Source organism: Bombina bombina, chromosome 5 (genome assembly GCF_027579735.1).
Source record: "Bombina bombina isolate aBomBom1 chromosome 5, aBomBom1.pri, whole genome shotgun sequence".
Classification (NCBI taxonomy): domain Eukaryota; kingdom Metazoa; phylum Chordata; class Amphibia; order Anura; family Bombinatoridae; genus Bombina; species Bombina bombina.
The window spans coordinates 366,930,460-366,944,752 of record NC_069503.1 but is presented as its reverse complement, the minus strand read 5'-3'; positions in this window follow the sequence as shown (position 1 = coordinate 366,944,752).

Sequence of the window (14,293 nt, the reverse complement as noted above, 5' to 3'; positions counted from 1 at the left end):
ACCCTAATCTCATCGTTGGTCAACGAATGGGAAGATAAATTATAGATCCCTTTACCTAGGGTCTGTAGTCGTGCCTTTTTGAGGGCTGTGTTTCTTCCTCTGCATCCTCGTTTATGTGAGGTCTTTTTCCTTTGTATGAGGGAGTCAGGCTGACTACAGGCTCTAGGTAGCTCGCGATCTTTTTTTGTTTCCAGACTGGTGGTCTGGGACGTTGATCTAAAAAAAGTTGTTGTGAAGTTGCAGATTGTGGTATGTTGTTAGCTTCACTGTTATCAAAAGATCTTGTGTCATATTCATGTGGATCTAAATTGTTGAAAGCTTGGAACCTATTAGAGGTGCTTGCTTCAATAAAATCATAATCTCTCCTGTCTTGAGGGGATTCAGAGTTATTCTCCGCTAATCTAGATCTTAGATGGATTTGTTGGTTTTTGGGAGTGAACTTCGTGTTATACAATTGTTCATTATCATGGGTTTTATACCGATTAGACTGTTCAAAAGGGTTATTTGCCCTATTAAATTGTTGTTGATGGTATCTTATATCCTTATTCTGCCCATATGGGGCAGAATAAGAAGGTCTATTCTGGGACCAATTTTGCTGGTATGTCTGATGAGAATAATCAGGGAATCTGTGTTGATAATGTTGGATGGGTCTATAGTCCCTATCCTGGTGGAGCATTGATTGTCTGTTGTTATTATGCCAATTATTAGAATTGTTTTGATAGTGATTTTTGTTTTTATTTCTATTCCTATTTTTGTGATGGTTCACTGTTGTCCACCTATCTTCCTGTTGTGTATTGGGTGTAAAAGAGGCAGTGCCCATAGTACCTATATTAATCTTCTGTCCCTCATCTATATGGTTTATCACATTAGATGTTTCTATCTGTACTTTCTTTTTATTATATGTATATACTTCACCTTTCAGATAATCTTCAGTGTCTCTAGCTAGTTTCCGATTTTTAATCTCCATCAATTCTTTTTGATAGCTCTCAGTTTTTTGCAAAACTAAATAATTAAGTTCTTCGTATTGTTTTGTGTTTTTGAATTTCTCAAGGCTTTGTTGGACAATTTCTATTTCCTTAGAAATAGTGTCCACTAAAGACTTGCGATATGTAATCAAAATTTTCATTAAAGTCACGGAACACATGGTAAGTGTTTCATCCCACTTGGTATTAAGGGACTGATCATCCTTAAAGGAACAACTTTTAAAGACTCTGAGGCCTCTCGGAACTAAATTTGAATCTACGTATTTTTGGAGCATTTCTGCATCCAACCAGTGTCTACATTCATCATTAGTTAGATCCTCTAATTTAGCAAACAAAGTATGAATGGGCATATTTTCAATTGCAACATCTTCACTCGGGGCCACCCCAATGGAACCCACATGTGAAACTAATAATAACCTCTTATTTTGTCTTTCGTTAATAGACAACATAATGAGGCTATAGATAAAAGTAAATGTGTTGGTAATGTAAGAATATGTAAATCAAATCCTATGTGCTCAATCTCAAATAAACCAAAAATGTATATGATGTGATCTATCCAAAAATGTGAAAATCGTATAGGAAAATCTTAAATGATATAAAAAATAATAAATATCAAGTCACTTCTAGTGTTATCAAAAGGTATGAAAATAATGTGTATAGTGATAACTAAATAAACCAACTTAAAATATATGTGGGAGGTGTACCTCAAAACATTAAAAATAATACTAATCTGAGATATGCCTTAAATTATTTGAAATAGTCAGTGCTTACTATAATATAATCATAGATAATATAGCTATGTGATAAATTCAAAATAAACTTGCCCTCAAAATATTTGGCAGAATAGAACTACAATCATGACTCTATAACTGTGCACGTCTACTATATATTCCTACGCTAAGTGTACTATAACAATGGACACACGTCTAGGTTAAACGTTAGAAAGTCCAACTAAATCTACGTGATTCATAATAAGCCACAAAACATAATAGTGATAACAAAATTATAACTATATCATAATACACAGGGAAAATAGCCCCAAGTTGGTGCAAAGCCCTCCAACGGACCTAGGCCCAGATATGCTAATGGTTTAAAGCACACGATTTTAGGCAAATGGTTAATGATATTATTAAGCTATTTTTAAGGTAGATGAGTCCTTATCAAATATACAAATATACTTATCAAAAGTAAAGTCTTTAATAGGAGACCTGGCAGCAACCTCGAGCTGGAGACAGCGACACTTGATGGAAACAAGAAATCAAAACAAAAGCAGTTCTTGATGGAGGTGCGCCTAAGGTGACGTAAACGAAAGTCAGTGCAAGTCAGTGCAAACAATCCGATGTGAGGCCGCTCGAGGTTGCTGCCAGGTCTCCTATTAAAGACTTTACTTTTGATAAGTATATTTGTATATTTGATAAGGACTCATCTACCTTAAAAATAGCTTAATAATATCATTAACCATTTGCCTAAAATCGTGTGCTTTAAACCATTAGCATATCTGGGCCTAGGTCCGTTGGAGGGCTTTGCACCAACTTGGGGCTATTTTCCCTGTGTATTATGATATAGTTATAATTTTGTTATCACTATTATGTTTTGTGGCTTATTATGAATCACGTAGATTTAGTTGGACTTTCTAACGTTTAACCTAGACGTGTGTCCATTGTTATAGTACACTTAGCGTAGGAATATATAGTAGACGTGCACAGTTATAGAGTCATGATTGTAGTTCTATTCTGCCAAATATTTTGAGGGCAAGTTTATTTTGAATTTATCACATAGCTATATTATCTATGATTATATTATAGTAAGCACTGACTATTTCAAATAATTTAAGGCATATCTCAGATTAGTATTATTTTTTTTTTTTTTTTTTTTTTTTTTTTTTTTAATTTTTTATTGAGGTTCAAAATAGGGCATACAGACGAACTGTAACATTTAAACAATATACATAAAATTGGTTGTAAAGCATACATATAACAGGTTATGTGTAGATAAGTAGACATATAATTTGCCCATATGTAAACGTCTTTGAGACATATATAATCACCACCTCAATTTAAAGGGTAAAAGGGGGTATATCAATCTCATACTATTAGTAAACACTTTTGGAACAAGGGTAGGAGTTTTCATATGGGGTCTGTGCCCCTAGGCTTAACCAGTAAGCTATATAAGGGGGGGGGGGCATATCTAGGGCTGGCCATATTAAAAATAACTATTATATAGGAAAATCTGGGCTGTAAATTCTAGTATCCTCTATCTTATACTAGGTGACAGTAAACATTTGAATCGATGTATATATAAAATGTAACGGTGTAGCTGAAGGCCACTATAGTGATGGGCAGTAAAACTAAGTCTGGCTCTCAGAGTCCCTAGGAAGAGCGCACAAACATATAAGCCTCAAGGAAGGGCATTTATAGCTTTTAAACAAAAAGTTGTGCCAAGTTGGGCATATAAGAACCATGTTATTAAGGGGGGTAAATACAGCTAAACTAAACGATGAAAACATAAACAACATAACTTGAACAGGGTAGAGAGACACATATACAAATAATAGGTATCTTAAATCCAACTAGCTAGTGATCTCTTGCTGTGTAAGTTGTGGGCCATTTTATGATGATGCTAAGGACCTCAAATAAAGGCAAACAAAGACCAAACAATATCAGCAATAAGATTGTATCCATACATATTTAGTTCACACTAAGGAGTAAGATATACTATATGAAGATTATGTGATGATCAATGGAACTGCCTTATTAAAACCCAGTGGTCACACTTGGTTAGTAGTAATAGAATTCTAGGTAGTTCTCATTAAACTAGAGTATAACCTCGTATTAGTTAAGGATAAGGTAGTTAAATTAAGCACTGAGGCTTTATAGTATTCTGTGCATAACTATGGATTCATATTCCCTACACAACATAGGAATACCCTGGTATGGCAAACTTGAATTATAGTTGCTAGCCTGTATAATTAGAAGATATAAGGAGAATAGATCTGCTGTGTGGGCATGGGCCCTATACCCCACAGCAGGGATATCAAAGTTACACTATTCATCAAATGTCTATCAGGTAGTAAAGTAAGGTATTATACTCTAGGGATCAACAAATATATTATATATAATCAGTCTGGCTTACAATAAGTATGAAGAAACCAGCATCATATCTACACCTATATATCACAATTTGCTCCTACTTTTTTCTAAGAGGCACATGTATGGAGATTCAGGATATTAATGCAAATAGCAACATATGGATCATAAACAGTTTAAAGCTTATAGTATTTCATGTACATAATAGAGGCAGTTTCCTCCATTAAAGATAGATATAAAACCCATTGAGCTCCCTTAAGGTATGGAACAAGTCCAATCTGAGTATAACATTAAACATATTGCTAAAGCCAACGGTCCATTAACAGTAACAGATAGGTCCCTTTAAAGAACAATAACACTATCAGAGTTTGTCCCACATCATTGCACTGTAGATAGATTTGGGAGACACTGTCAGTAAATACAGAGTGGAGGCGATTATTGCATATGGAACTAAATATAACAATGGAGTTGATAACTAAGATAATATGAACAGCGTAAAACACTTTGATAAAAACAGTTCTAACTAGCAGGAGTTCATTCTATGTCATGCTACGTAGGAGATAGCTGAAACCTGACGTCTGGAAACAGGGAGTTTACCCTACCCCAGCTTTTTGTGCACGACTAATTAGAAGACAAAGAGGTCTCTAGCCCAATCCCATGCGTAGAACACTCAAAGTCATAAGTCTCTCTTTCTGTCTCTTGAAGGCAATATGTGTGTGTATATACTTGCCACCAGACAAACGTGACTTCCATAGACGTCTATCTAAGGGCTCAGCAGCTGTAATGGTGTTGCTCCAGGGCAAATAGAACTTGCGCCATTTAAATCTCAGTAGATTTCTTGAAAGTAAGGGCTCCCGTTGTTTTTGTGAGCAGCTGAGACTAGTTCCATCAGAGATAGGGATCACATCTCTTTCAGGTCCTGCAACATGAGCCTCGTGCACACGTATCTCCCTAGGGACCCGGGAGCGAGAAACACCCGCCCTGTCAGCGGTTATAGACAATCTGACAGCACCGTAAGGGATAGGTGCGTCTGTGATTTTCTGTTCTCCCGGCCGAAGTCCATCTGCAGACCTTTGAGGTTCTCGCTGGTGCAGGTCTCCTTTTGGCCCCATATCCTGAAAAATTGAGCATAATAGTCTCTCTAGGCTTCGCTTCATCTCCTGGAAATGTATGTCTAGTAGAGACTGTAGGCGATTCTCCCACGCGGCCAGCGCCGCCATATTGGCACCAGTGTTAGGAAAACTCAGCAGCCCAGTAGGATCGCAGGGTAAAATTACTTAGGAACAAAGTCACTGTTCTGACTCAAGCAATATAGAATTAAAGCTGTGTCAAACCGTAGTTGAAGTTTATATCCTTGAATTAAATAGCCTCATTTGCTTTAACCCAGAAGTCTGGGGGAGGTATGTGCGTCAGCCTCCGCCGTGTGCTTCTCCATTCACTAGCCGCCAGGGTCCAGTCAAACAGATTTATACATGACTTGCTTGGATAACATAGGTCAGGCCTGTCTTTTTATCCGCTCCCACGTTCTAGCATAGTAGGTAAAATATTTCTGACCCAGAAAGTAAGGTTATTTTAAAATAAAAGACTAGTTTAGTAGAAAATAAGCAGGAGCTTCATCCAGACACGTCCTGCCGCTCCAAGCATAGGCTCCGCCCCCCAGATTAGTATTATTTTTAATGTTTTGAGGTACACCTCCCACATATATTTTAAGTTGGTTTATTTAGTTATCACTATACACATTATTTTCATACCTTTTGATAACACTAGAAGTGACTTGATATTTATTATTTTTTATATCATTTAAGATTTTCCTATACGATTTTCACATTTTTGGATAGATCACATCATATACATTTTTGGTTTATTTGAGATTGAGCACATAGGATTTGATTTACATATTCTTACATTACCAACACATTTACTTTTATCTATAGCCTCATTATGTTGTCTATTAACGAAAGACAAAATAAGAGGTTATTATTAGTTTCACATGTGGGTTCCATTGGGGTGGCCCCGAGTGAAGATGTTGCAATTGAAAATATGCCCATTCATACTTTGTTTGCTAAATTAGAGGATCTAACTAATGATGAATGTAGACACTGGTTGGATGCAGAAATGCTCCAAAAATACGTAGATTCAAATTTAGTTCCGAGAGGCCTCAGAGTCTTTAAAAGTTGTTCCTTTAAGGATGATCAGTCCCTTAATACCAAGTGGGATGAAACACTTACCATGTGTTCCGTGACTTTAATGAAAATTTTGATTACATATCGCAAGTCTTTAGTGGACACTATTTCTAAGGAAATAGAAATTGTCCAACAAAGCCTTGAGAAATTCAAAAACACAAAACAATACGAAGAACTTAATTATTTAGTTTTGCAAAAAACTGAGAGCTATCAAAAAGAATTGATGGAGATTAAAAATCGGAAACTAGCTAGAGACACTGAAGATTATCTGAAAGGTGAAGTATATACATATAATAAAAAGAAAGTACAGATAGAAACATCTAATGTGATAAACCATATAGATGAGGGACAGAAGATTAATATAGGTACTATGGGCACTGCCTCTTTTACACCCAATACACAACAGGAAGATAGGTGGACAACAGTGAACCATCACAAAAATAGGAATAGAAATAAAAACAAAAATCACTATCAAAACAATTCTAATAATTGGCATAATAACAACAGACAATCAATGCTCCACCAGGATAGGGACTATAGACCCATCCAACATTATCAACACAGATTCCCTGATTATTCTCATCAGACATACCAGCAAAATTGGTCCCAGAATAGACCTTCTTATTCTGCCCCATATGGGCAGAATAAGGATATAAGATACCATCAACAACAATTTAATAGGGCAAATAACCCTTTTGAACAGTCTAATCGGTATAAAACCCATGATAATGAACAATTGTATAACACGAAGTTCACTCCCAAAAACCAACAAATCCATCTAAGATCTAGATTAGCGGAGAATAACTCTGAATCCCCTCAAGACAGGAGAGATTATGATTTTATTGAAGCAAGCACCTCTAATAGGTTCCAAGCTTTCAACAATTTAGATCCACATGAATATGACACAAGATCTTTTGATAACAGTGAAGCTAACAACATACCACAATCTGCAACTTCACAACAACTTTTTTTAGATCAACGTCCCAGACCACCAGTCTGGAAACAAAAAAAGATCGCGAGCTACCTAGAGCCTGTAGTCAGCCTGACTCCCTCATACAAAGGAAAAAGACCTCACATAAACGAGGATGCAGAGGAAGAAACACAGCCCTCAAAAAGGCACGACTACAGACCCTAGGTAAAGGGATCTATAATTTATCTTCCCATTCGTTGACCAACGATGAGATTAGGGTTCTAGGTAAGGGGCTTTCCTTTAGCCCGTCAAATGCACATAACATGTTTTCACTTTTTGTTGACCTGAATAGGTTCACACAAAAACTCTCGATGCAGAAATATTTTGCAGAAAAGAGAAATAAAGATGATGGGAATAGACCAATTTTGACAGATTCAATGGATTCTAGGCTTAATAATCAGATAACTCCGGTTTATGAACCTGACTCTCTACTTGATCAATTATGTGAAGGCTTTGTACATACAGGTTTGAGGAACAAATCCAATTTTACCCCAAAACTAGCCAATAATGCTCATATAGAGATTTTCAGGCAGCTGGTGAGTGATGAATTTGATCAATTACCGAAGGGTATCAATGGTAAAGGGAATTTGTTTGGGAATGAGAAACGTGCCCTAGAAATGTTAAAAAAGAATAAATCCATAGTGATTAGACAAGCCGATAAAGGCGGAGGGATTGTCATTCAGGACCTTAAGGACTACCTTATTGAGTCCGATAGGATCCTGAATGACAAAAATTATTATACCAAAATGACTTTTGATCCGACCTCCAAATTTTTAGCGACTTTAAAGGATTTAGTAGAAGGTGCTTTTAAAGAAGGAATTGTCACCAAAAAAGAAAAAGATTATCTTATTCCAATAGAGCCAAATCGTGCATTTTACTATCATCTACCGAAGCTGCACAAAGACCCAAAATGCCCTCCGGGCCGCCCGATAATATCGGGAATAGGCAGCCTGACAGACAATGCATCCTCATATGTCGATTTCTTTCTGCAAAAATATGTCGTTGGTCTTGAATCTTATATACGAGACTCTTCAGACCTTTTAAACAAACTTGAACAGATTAATATTACACAAGACCTCACTTGGATCACTTGTGATGTCCAAGCCCTCTATTCGAATATATCACATAGTCTCGGACTACAAGCGATTTCAAGCTATCTAGAAACAGACATTTATTTACCAGATACCCAGAAAGATTTCATCTTGTCATTGATCTCTTTTATCCTACACCACAACTATTTCGTCTATCAGGATGATTACTACCTCCAAACAAAAGGGACGGCCATGGGCACCAGGTTCACCCCAAGTTACGCCAATCTTTTTATGGGATCATTTGAACAACAATATGTTTACAACTCTGCGTTTGGGGCGAACCTGGTGTATTATGGCAGATACATAGATGATCTGGTTGTGGTATGGAAAGGTGATAGACTGTTGGCAGAAGACTTTGTGAGTCATTTGAATAGTAACAACAAGGGCTTGAAATTCACTAGCACAATAGATTCTAAGACTGTGGTTTTTCTAGACTTAGAGTTAAGTTTCACGGAGGGGAGGATTTCGACTAGTACTCACTTTAAGCAGGTTGATTGCAACAGCTATTTAGACTTCACAAGCAATCATCACCTACCTTGGAAAAGAAATGTACCATATGGGCAGTTCAAGCGAGTTCGCCGAAACTGTAGCAGTCTAATAGACTATGAGATGCAAAGTAAAATCCTCAAAGATAGATTTGAAGAGAAAAAATATCCAGCACACATCATCACCAGTGCCTTTAATAGGGCAAAAAATGATGACAGAAAAAAATATTTTGAGAAAAAGGTAGTAGACACACATACTCAGGTAGGCATGGGTAATAGGACTAAGTTCATCACTGAATACAATTGCAATCATAACATAATTAAAAGGAGTATTATGAAACACTGGAAAATTCTACTAAAAGATCCTATTTTAGGCCCACTACTAGACAATAAACCCACTATTATTTACAAAAGAGCACCCAATTTGAAAAGAATTTTGGCACCTAGTAAAGTGGTTAAAAACAGGACCAACTTGATCAGTAATAATATCACTAATGACACCATTTGCAAAATACAAAGAAAGGGTAGTTTCAAATGTAATCACAAGAAATGCAAAATGTGTCACTATATAACACATAACGCAGATACCTTTAAATCAAACACGACTTCTAAAACTTATAAAATGAGCGATCGGATGACATGCGCATCGAATTATGTGATTTATTTACTGTCCTGTATTTGTGGGCTGCAATACATAGGGCGCACCTGTAGACGTTTGAGCATCAGATGGTCTGAACATTTTAGAAACATTAAAAAGAACTACAAATTACATAGTGTACCGCGACACTGTAACACCAAACATAGTGGTAACTTACATTGTTTACAAATAACTCCTATTGAACATATTCCAAGATCAGACTTTTACAATCGTTTCTATAGACTTAGACAGAGAGAGACTTTTTGGATCTATAGGCTTCAGACTCTAAATCCATCAGGTCTCAATGCCAATATTGATCTGGCAGCTTTCGATAGCTAATTAGTTTTTTCCTATAGTGTAATTTCAGTTATGTATGGTGTATAGGGTATATATATATATATATATATTTTTTTTATCTATTATTGTTTATTTGTTTGGTTTAGATTAATTTTTGTTATGATTGAGTAATTATTGTGTATTATATTGGCGAACTGCACAAACAGTTTGATTTGCAAGTCTGTAATAAGGAGTAACATTTCATGTCAGTTCAGTTTCGATAAAAAGCTAATGTGTAATGTGTATCTAAGCCTGAAATGAAAGCCCAAATTTACTTATTTATTATGTTTACTCACATTGCTTTAATTGTATGTGTTCATAATAGTGATGTGACCATTAATATAGTGTCTAACTAGAACAGACACTATCTGTAAGACGATATTAAAATCGCCAATATCAAGTGGCACGCTTATGATTCCACACACTCTCCATATCAGCTGAGATTGACACGCACGCTGAGGTGGGGAGGGGTGTGTAAATTTCAATGGTTTTGATTGGTTAGAGGAAGTGTTTAAAGCAGTAGGCATTTTAGAATATGTATAACAGCCTGATGAAACGGCTCTGTGTAGCCGAGAAACGCGTTGCTTTTATGCATTGTTTTTAAACTTTTTAATAAATTTGTTTAAGTAACTTTGCTGGAGTTTGCTCCTTCCTCTATCCAGTTCGTTATCCAGTTTGTTGGCGTGTGTTAACTAAACTCTCGGTAATCGGGAGAGCTTCACACGTGATATCCCTATCTCCTATCCTCTTGCCAGTGTTTGGAATCGGCATACGAAGAGAGAGGTGTGGCAGCATCCAGTGCTCCTGACTGGCCACACGGAATTTGGTCCGGCCTGACGATTGGTTGTTGCCTTTTTGAGTCTCCCGGGCGACGCTGAGGTCCCGGTCTGCTTGGTTTGGCACGTCTAAGTGCCGCCCTACTTGTGAGTACCCTTTTTTCTCATACTTACCTGTCAGGGTCTCAAATGTTATCACCCTATTGGCGCCTTCCTGTTTTCCCACTACAGATTTTCTAACCGTTGACATACGATAAAGAAGAGCGGCCTCACATCGGATTGTTTGCACTGACTTTCGTTTACGTCACCTTAGGCGCACCTCCATCAAGAACTGCTTTTGTTTTGATTTCTTGTTTCCATCAGATTTTTCTATACTGTGTTGTTCCTAGTACTGGCCAGTTATTTAGGAATAACTAATTTTAACTATTTATTTATTCACATTATTTATTTGCATTTTTGTGTCTGTTCCTAGAGAGATATCGTGTTAGATACTAAGGGGCAGAATTATCAAGCTCCGAATGGCTCAGGCTCACCAGAAACAGAAGTTATGAAACAGCGGTCTAAAGACTGCTGCTCCATAACTGGTCCGCCTGTTTTGAGACGGCAGACAGAAATCAACCCGATCGAATATGATCAGATTTATTGACACCCCCTGCTAGCGGCCGATTGTCTGCGAATCGGCAGGGGGCGGTATTGCACAAGCTGTTCTGGTGAACTGTTGGTGCAATGATAAATGCCGACAGCGTATGCTGTCGGCATTTATTGATGTGCAGCGGACATGATACGTTACATCGTATTATGTCCACTTGCACTTTGATAAATATGCCCCTTAGTGTATATTTTATTGTAACCACACTATAAAAAAAATTTTTTAGAAAGGTATTTATTAATTATACCTATTAACTTTGTTGTTTTTTAACTAGTAAAGTATTTTCAACAATATCTCTGTGTGAAATTTAGTTTTTTAAGCACATTTTTTGAACTTATTTATTCTATCTTATTTTTTGGTCCCTTGGTGGTGCTATCCATTTTTAGACTTGATCACCTTTGGGGTGGTAACATAGGCGCATCTAAACGTTTTGTATTTCTATGGTAAAATAGTCTCACTGTATAGAAAGAAAAGTCTCCAGGGGAATAGTTGTGAGGGAACTAGGGAGTTGTACAGGTGGGGTTGGGATTTCGTTTTATTTATACTTAGGCCCAGAATGCTGAATCCTTAAAGACTGTTGCCCTTGTGAAGTGTCTAATCTCATGGTCATGTCTGACTTCTTCAAAGCTGACGAGGTTGTCTCATTTCTATTTCTCTTCTTTTTTTCTTTAACATATTTCAAGTTCTCTTTTTGCATGTGTCAGTGTTTGGTGTTTTATAAAGACAGTTTTCTTTTGGTTTGTTTAGTAACATTTTCAAGGCGTTTTTGTGATTCTTGGTTTCCTTCAATGAAGAGCTTGTTCTATTTGGCGAGAAGTGAATAGTTACGATAAATATGTGGGTCCATTGATTATAATAGAGAGGAACTCACAAATCAGAGATGTGACAAGGGGCGGGTAGGCTCTTTTTAAATTCTGCAATTTCTGTGTCAAGTTTTTGTTTTTTGTTTTTTGTGAAATATTAGTTCCACAAACAGGTTTTATTGTATCTAGTTCACAACACAAGTCTTTCTCTTTCCACTGAGGGAAGAACATATACAAATTAATTAATTAACTACCAGACACATTGCAACACCCCTCAAATAATAGTAGCAGCTGCTGTTTTCTATGAACAAAAGCGGTGACAGTATTTCTAACCTTCCACTATTATGTGCTGTTAATTGTAAAGCTCACATAATAAACCTTTTTAAACCAGCCTCAAGGCTGTCTGAAACTTAATGAAAAAATATATAAACACCATTACCAATACTATATAGGTACTGGTGTTCTAAATTATGGAAGGAGTGATACAAGGGGTCCCCTCATAATTAAGTGGCCAAGAGCTAAACCAAGAGATAAAGGATGTCACTAGTTAGGAAGATTAATTAATTAATGCGTTATAATTAGATCACATATAGGGAGCAAATACAAATTAGCTTGACAACAATAATTAGTCTAAAATGTAATAATTTTCTCAAAGTTTCATTTTTCCCCAGATATACCTTTATCTTTTAGGGGGGGGGTTCTGTTTATTTACTGCCTTGGATTGCCTATTAATTGTCCCTTATTGAGTATTGGTTGTTTTATTGCATATGAAGTTTGGTATTGCTAATACCAGTAATGATGCTGTCATCTTTAAATTTCCGTTTTTTACGCTTCCCATATATGCCCTGCCCTGTAGTTTTGACCCAAAATTTTACCTCTGTCTACATTTAGGGCTATGTTACGAGTGGCGCGCTAACTGTTGCGAACAAGCAAAAATGGGTTTATCACGTTGTTTGCTCGCGTCAGGTTTTTTACTCATATTACAAGTTGAAAGTAAATGCGGCGGTCACTTGAGTAGAACTGTAGTTAACAAACGTCAGGTTAGCGTGACTTCAGAACTCTAGCTAACTGTTTCGTGTAACAAAAAAGTCTCACATAACACATCAAAATACATTGCAAAGTAGAGTTACACTTATAATAACACTATCTAATAAAAATTATTTAAAAATATATTTTATATGTATGTATGTGTATGAGTACATATCTATTTATGTATTTATATGTCTATATGTGTATATATGTATACATATATAGACATTTATATAGAATTGCATTGGAGCCCTTTATAGTTAAGTAGATGAAAACATGAAAAACATATTTATGCAATATTCATATTTGATAATGGTTTTAACTATCTATTTACTGTAAATATTTCACATAACAATCTTCTGCACATAGCAGTATATGTCCTAAGTATTTATTAATAGACATTCCTATATATATCTGTATATATCTATACCTGTATCTAATTTTATATATATATATATATATATATACAGGTAGCCCTCAGTTTACGCCGGGGTAAGATTCCAGAAGGAATGGTTGTAAATCGAAACCGTTGTAGATTGAAACCCAGTTTATAAAGTAAGTCAATGGGAAGTGAGGGAGATAAGTTCCAGGCCCCTCTCAAAATTGTCATAAGTAACACCTAATACATTATTTTTAAAGCTTTGAAATGAAGACTTTAAATGCTAGACAGCATTATAAACCAAATAAAACAATCACACAACACAGAATATATAATTAAACTAAGTTAAATGAACTCAAAAAAATGCTAAACAGCATTATAAACCTAATAAAATAATCACACAACACAGACTTCACTTGCATTTTTCTGCAAACAGTTCTTTCTATGCATTCCAATCTGGACTGAGCTATAGACAGAAAGATCTTGTTCCTTTGAAATCTGCTCGATAGCTCAGGTCTGGTTAAACTGAATAACTTCAGCTTGGTTGGCTTTGCTGCAACACAAGCGGACAGCTCCCCCTACTGGCTATTTTAATAAATGCATTGCTTCTCAATGCTTTTCAATAGCAGTCACATGACTGGAAAAAAAGGTTGTTATTCTGAAATGGTGTAAATTGAACCGTTGTAAAACGAGGGCCACCTGTATATATATATATATATATATATATATATTACCAAAATACCATCAGATATATATAGAAATATGTATTTATTAATAAATAGAAAATATATTTTGCTATATGAAGAACATTGGAATGTGAAATATTCATATTTTAATGTCGGTTTAGTTCACTTGAGAATATGTGATCAGGTTTTAGCGCGAGAAG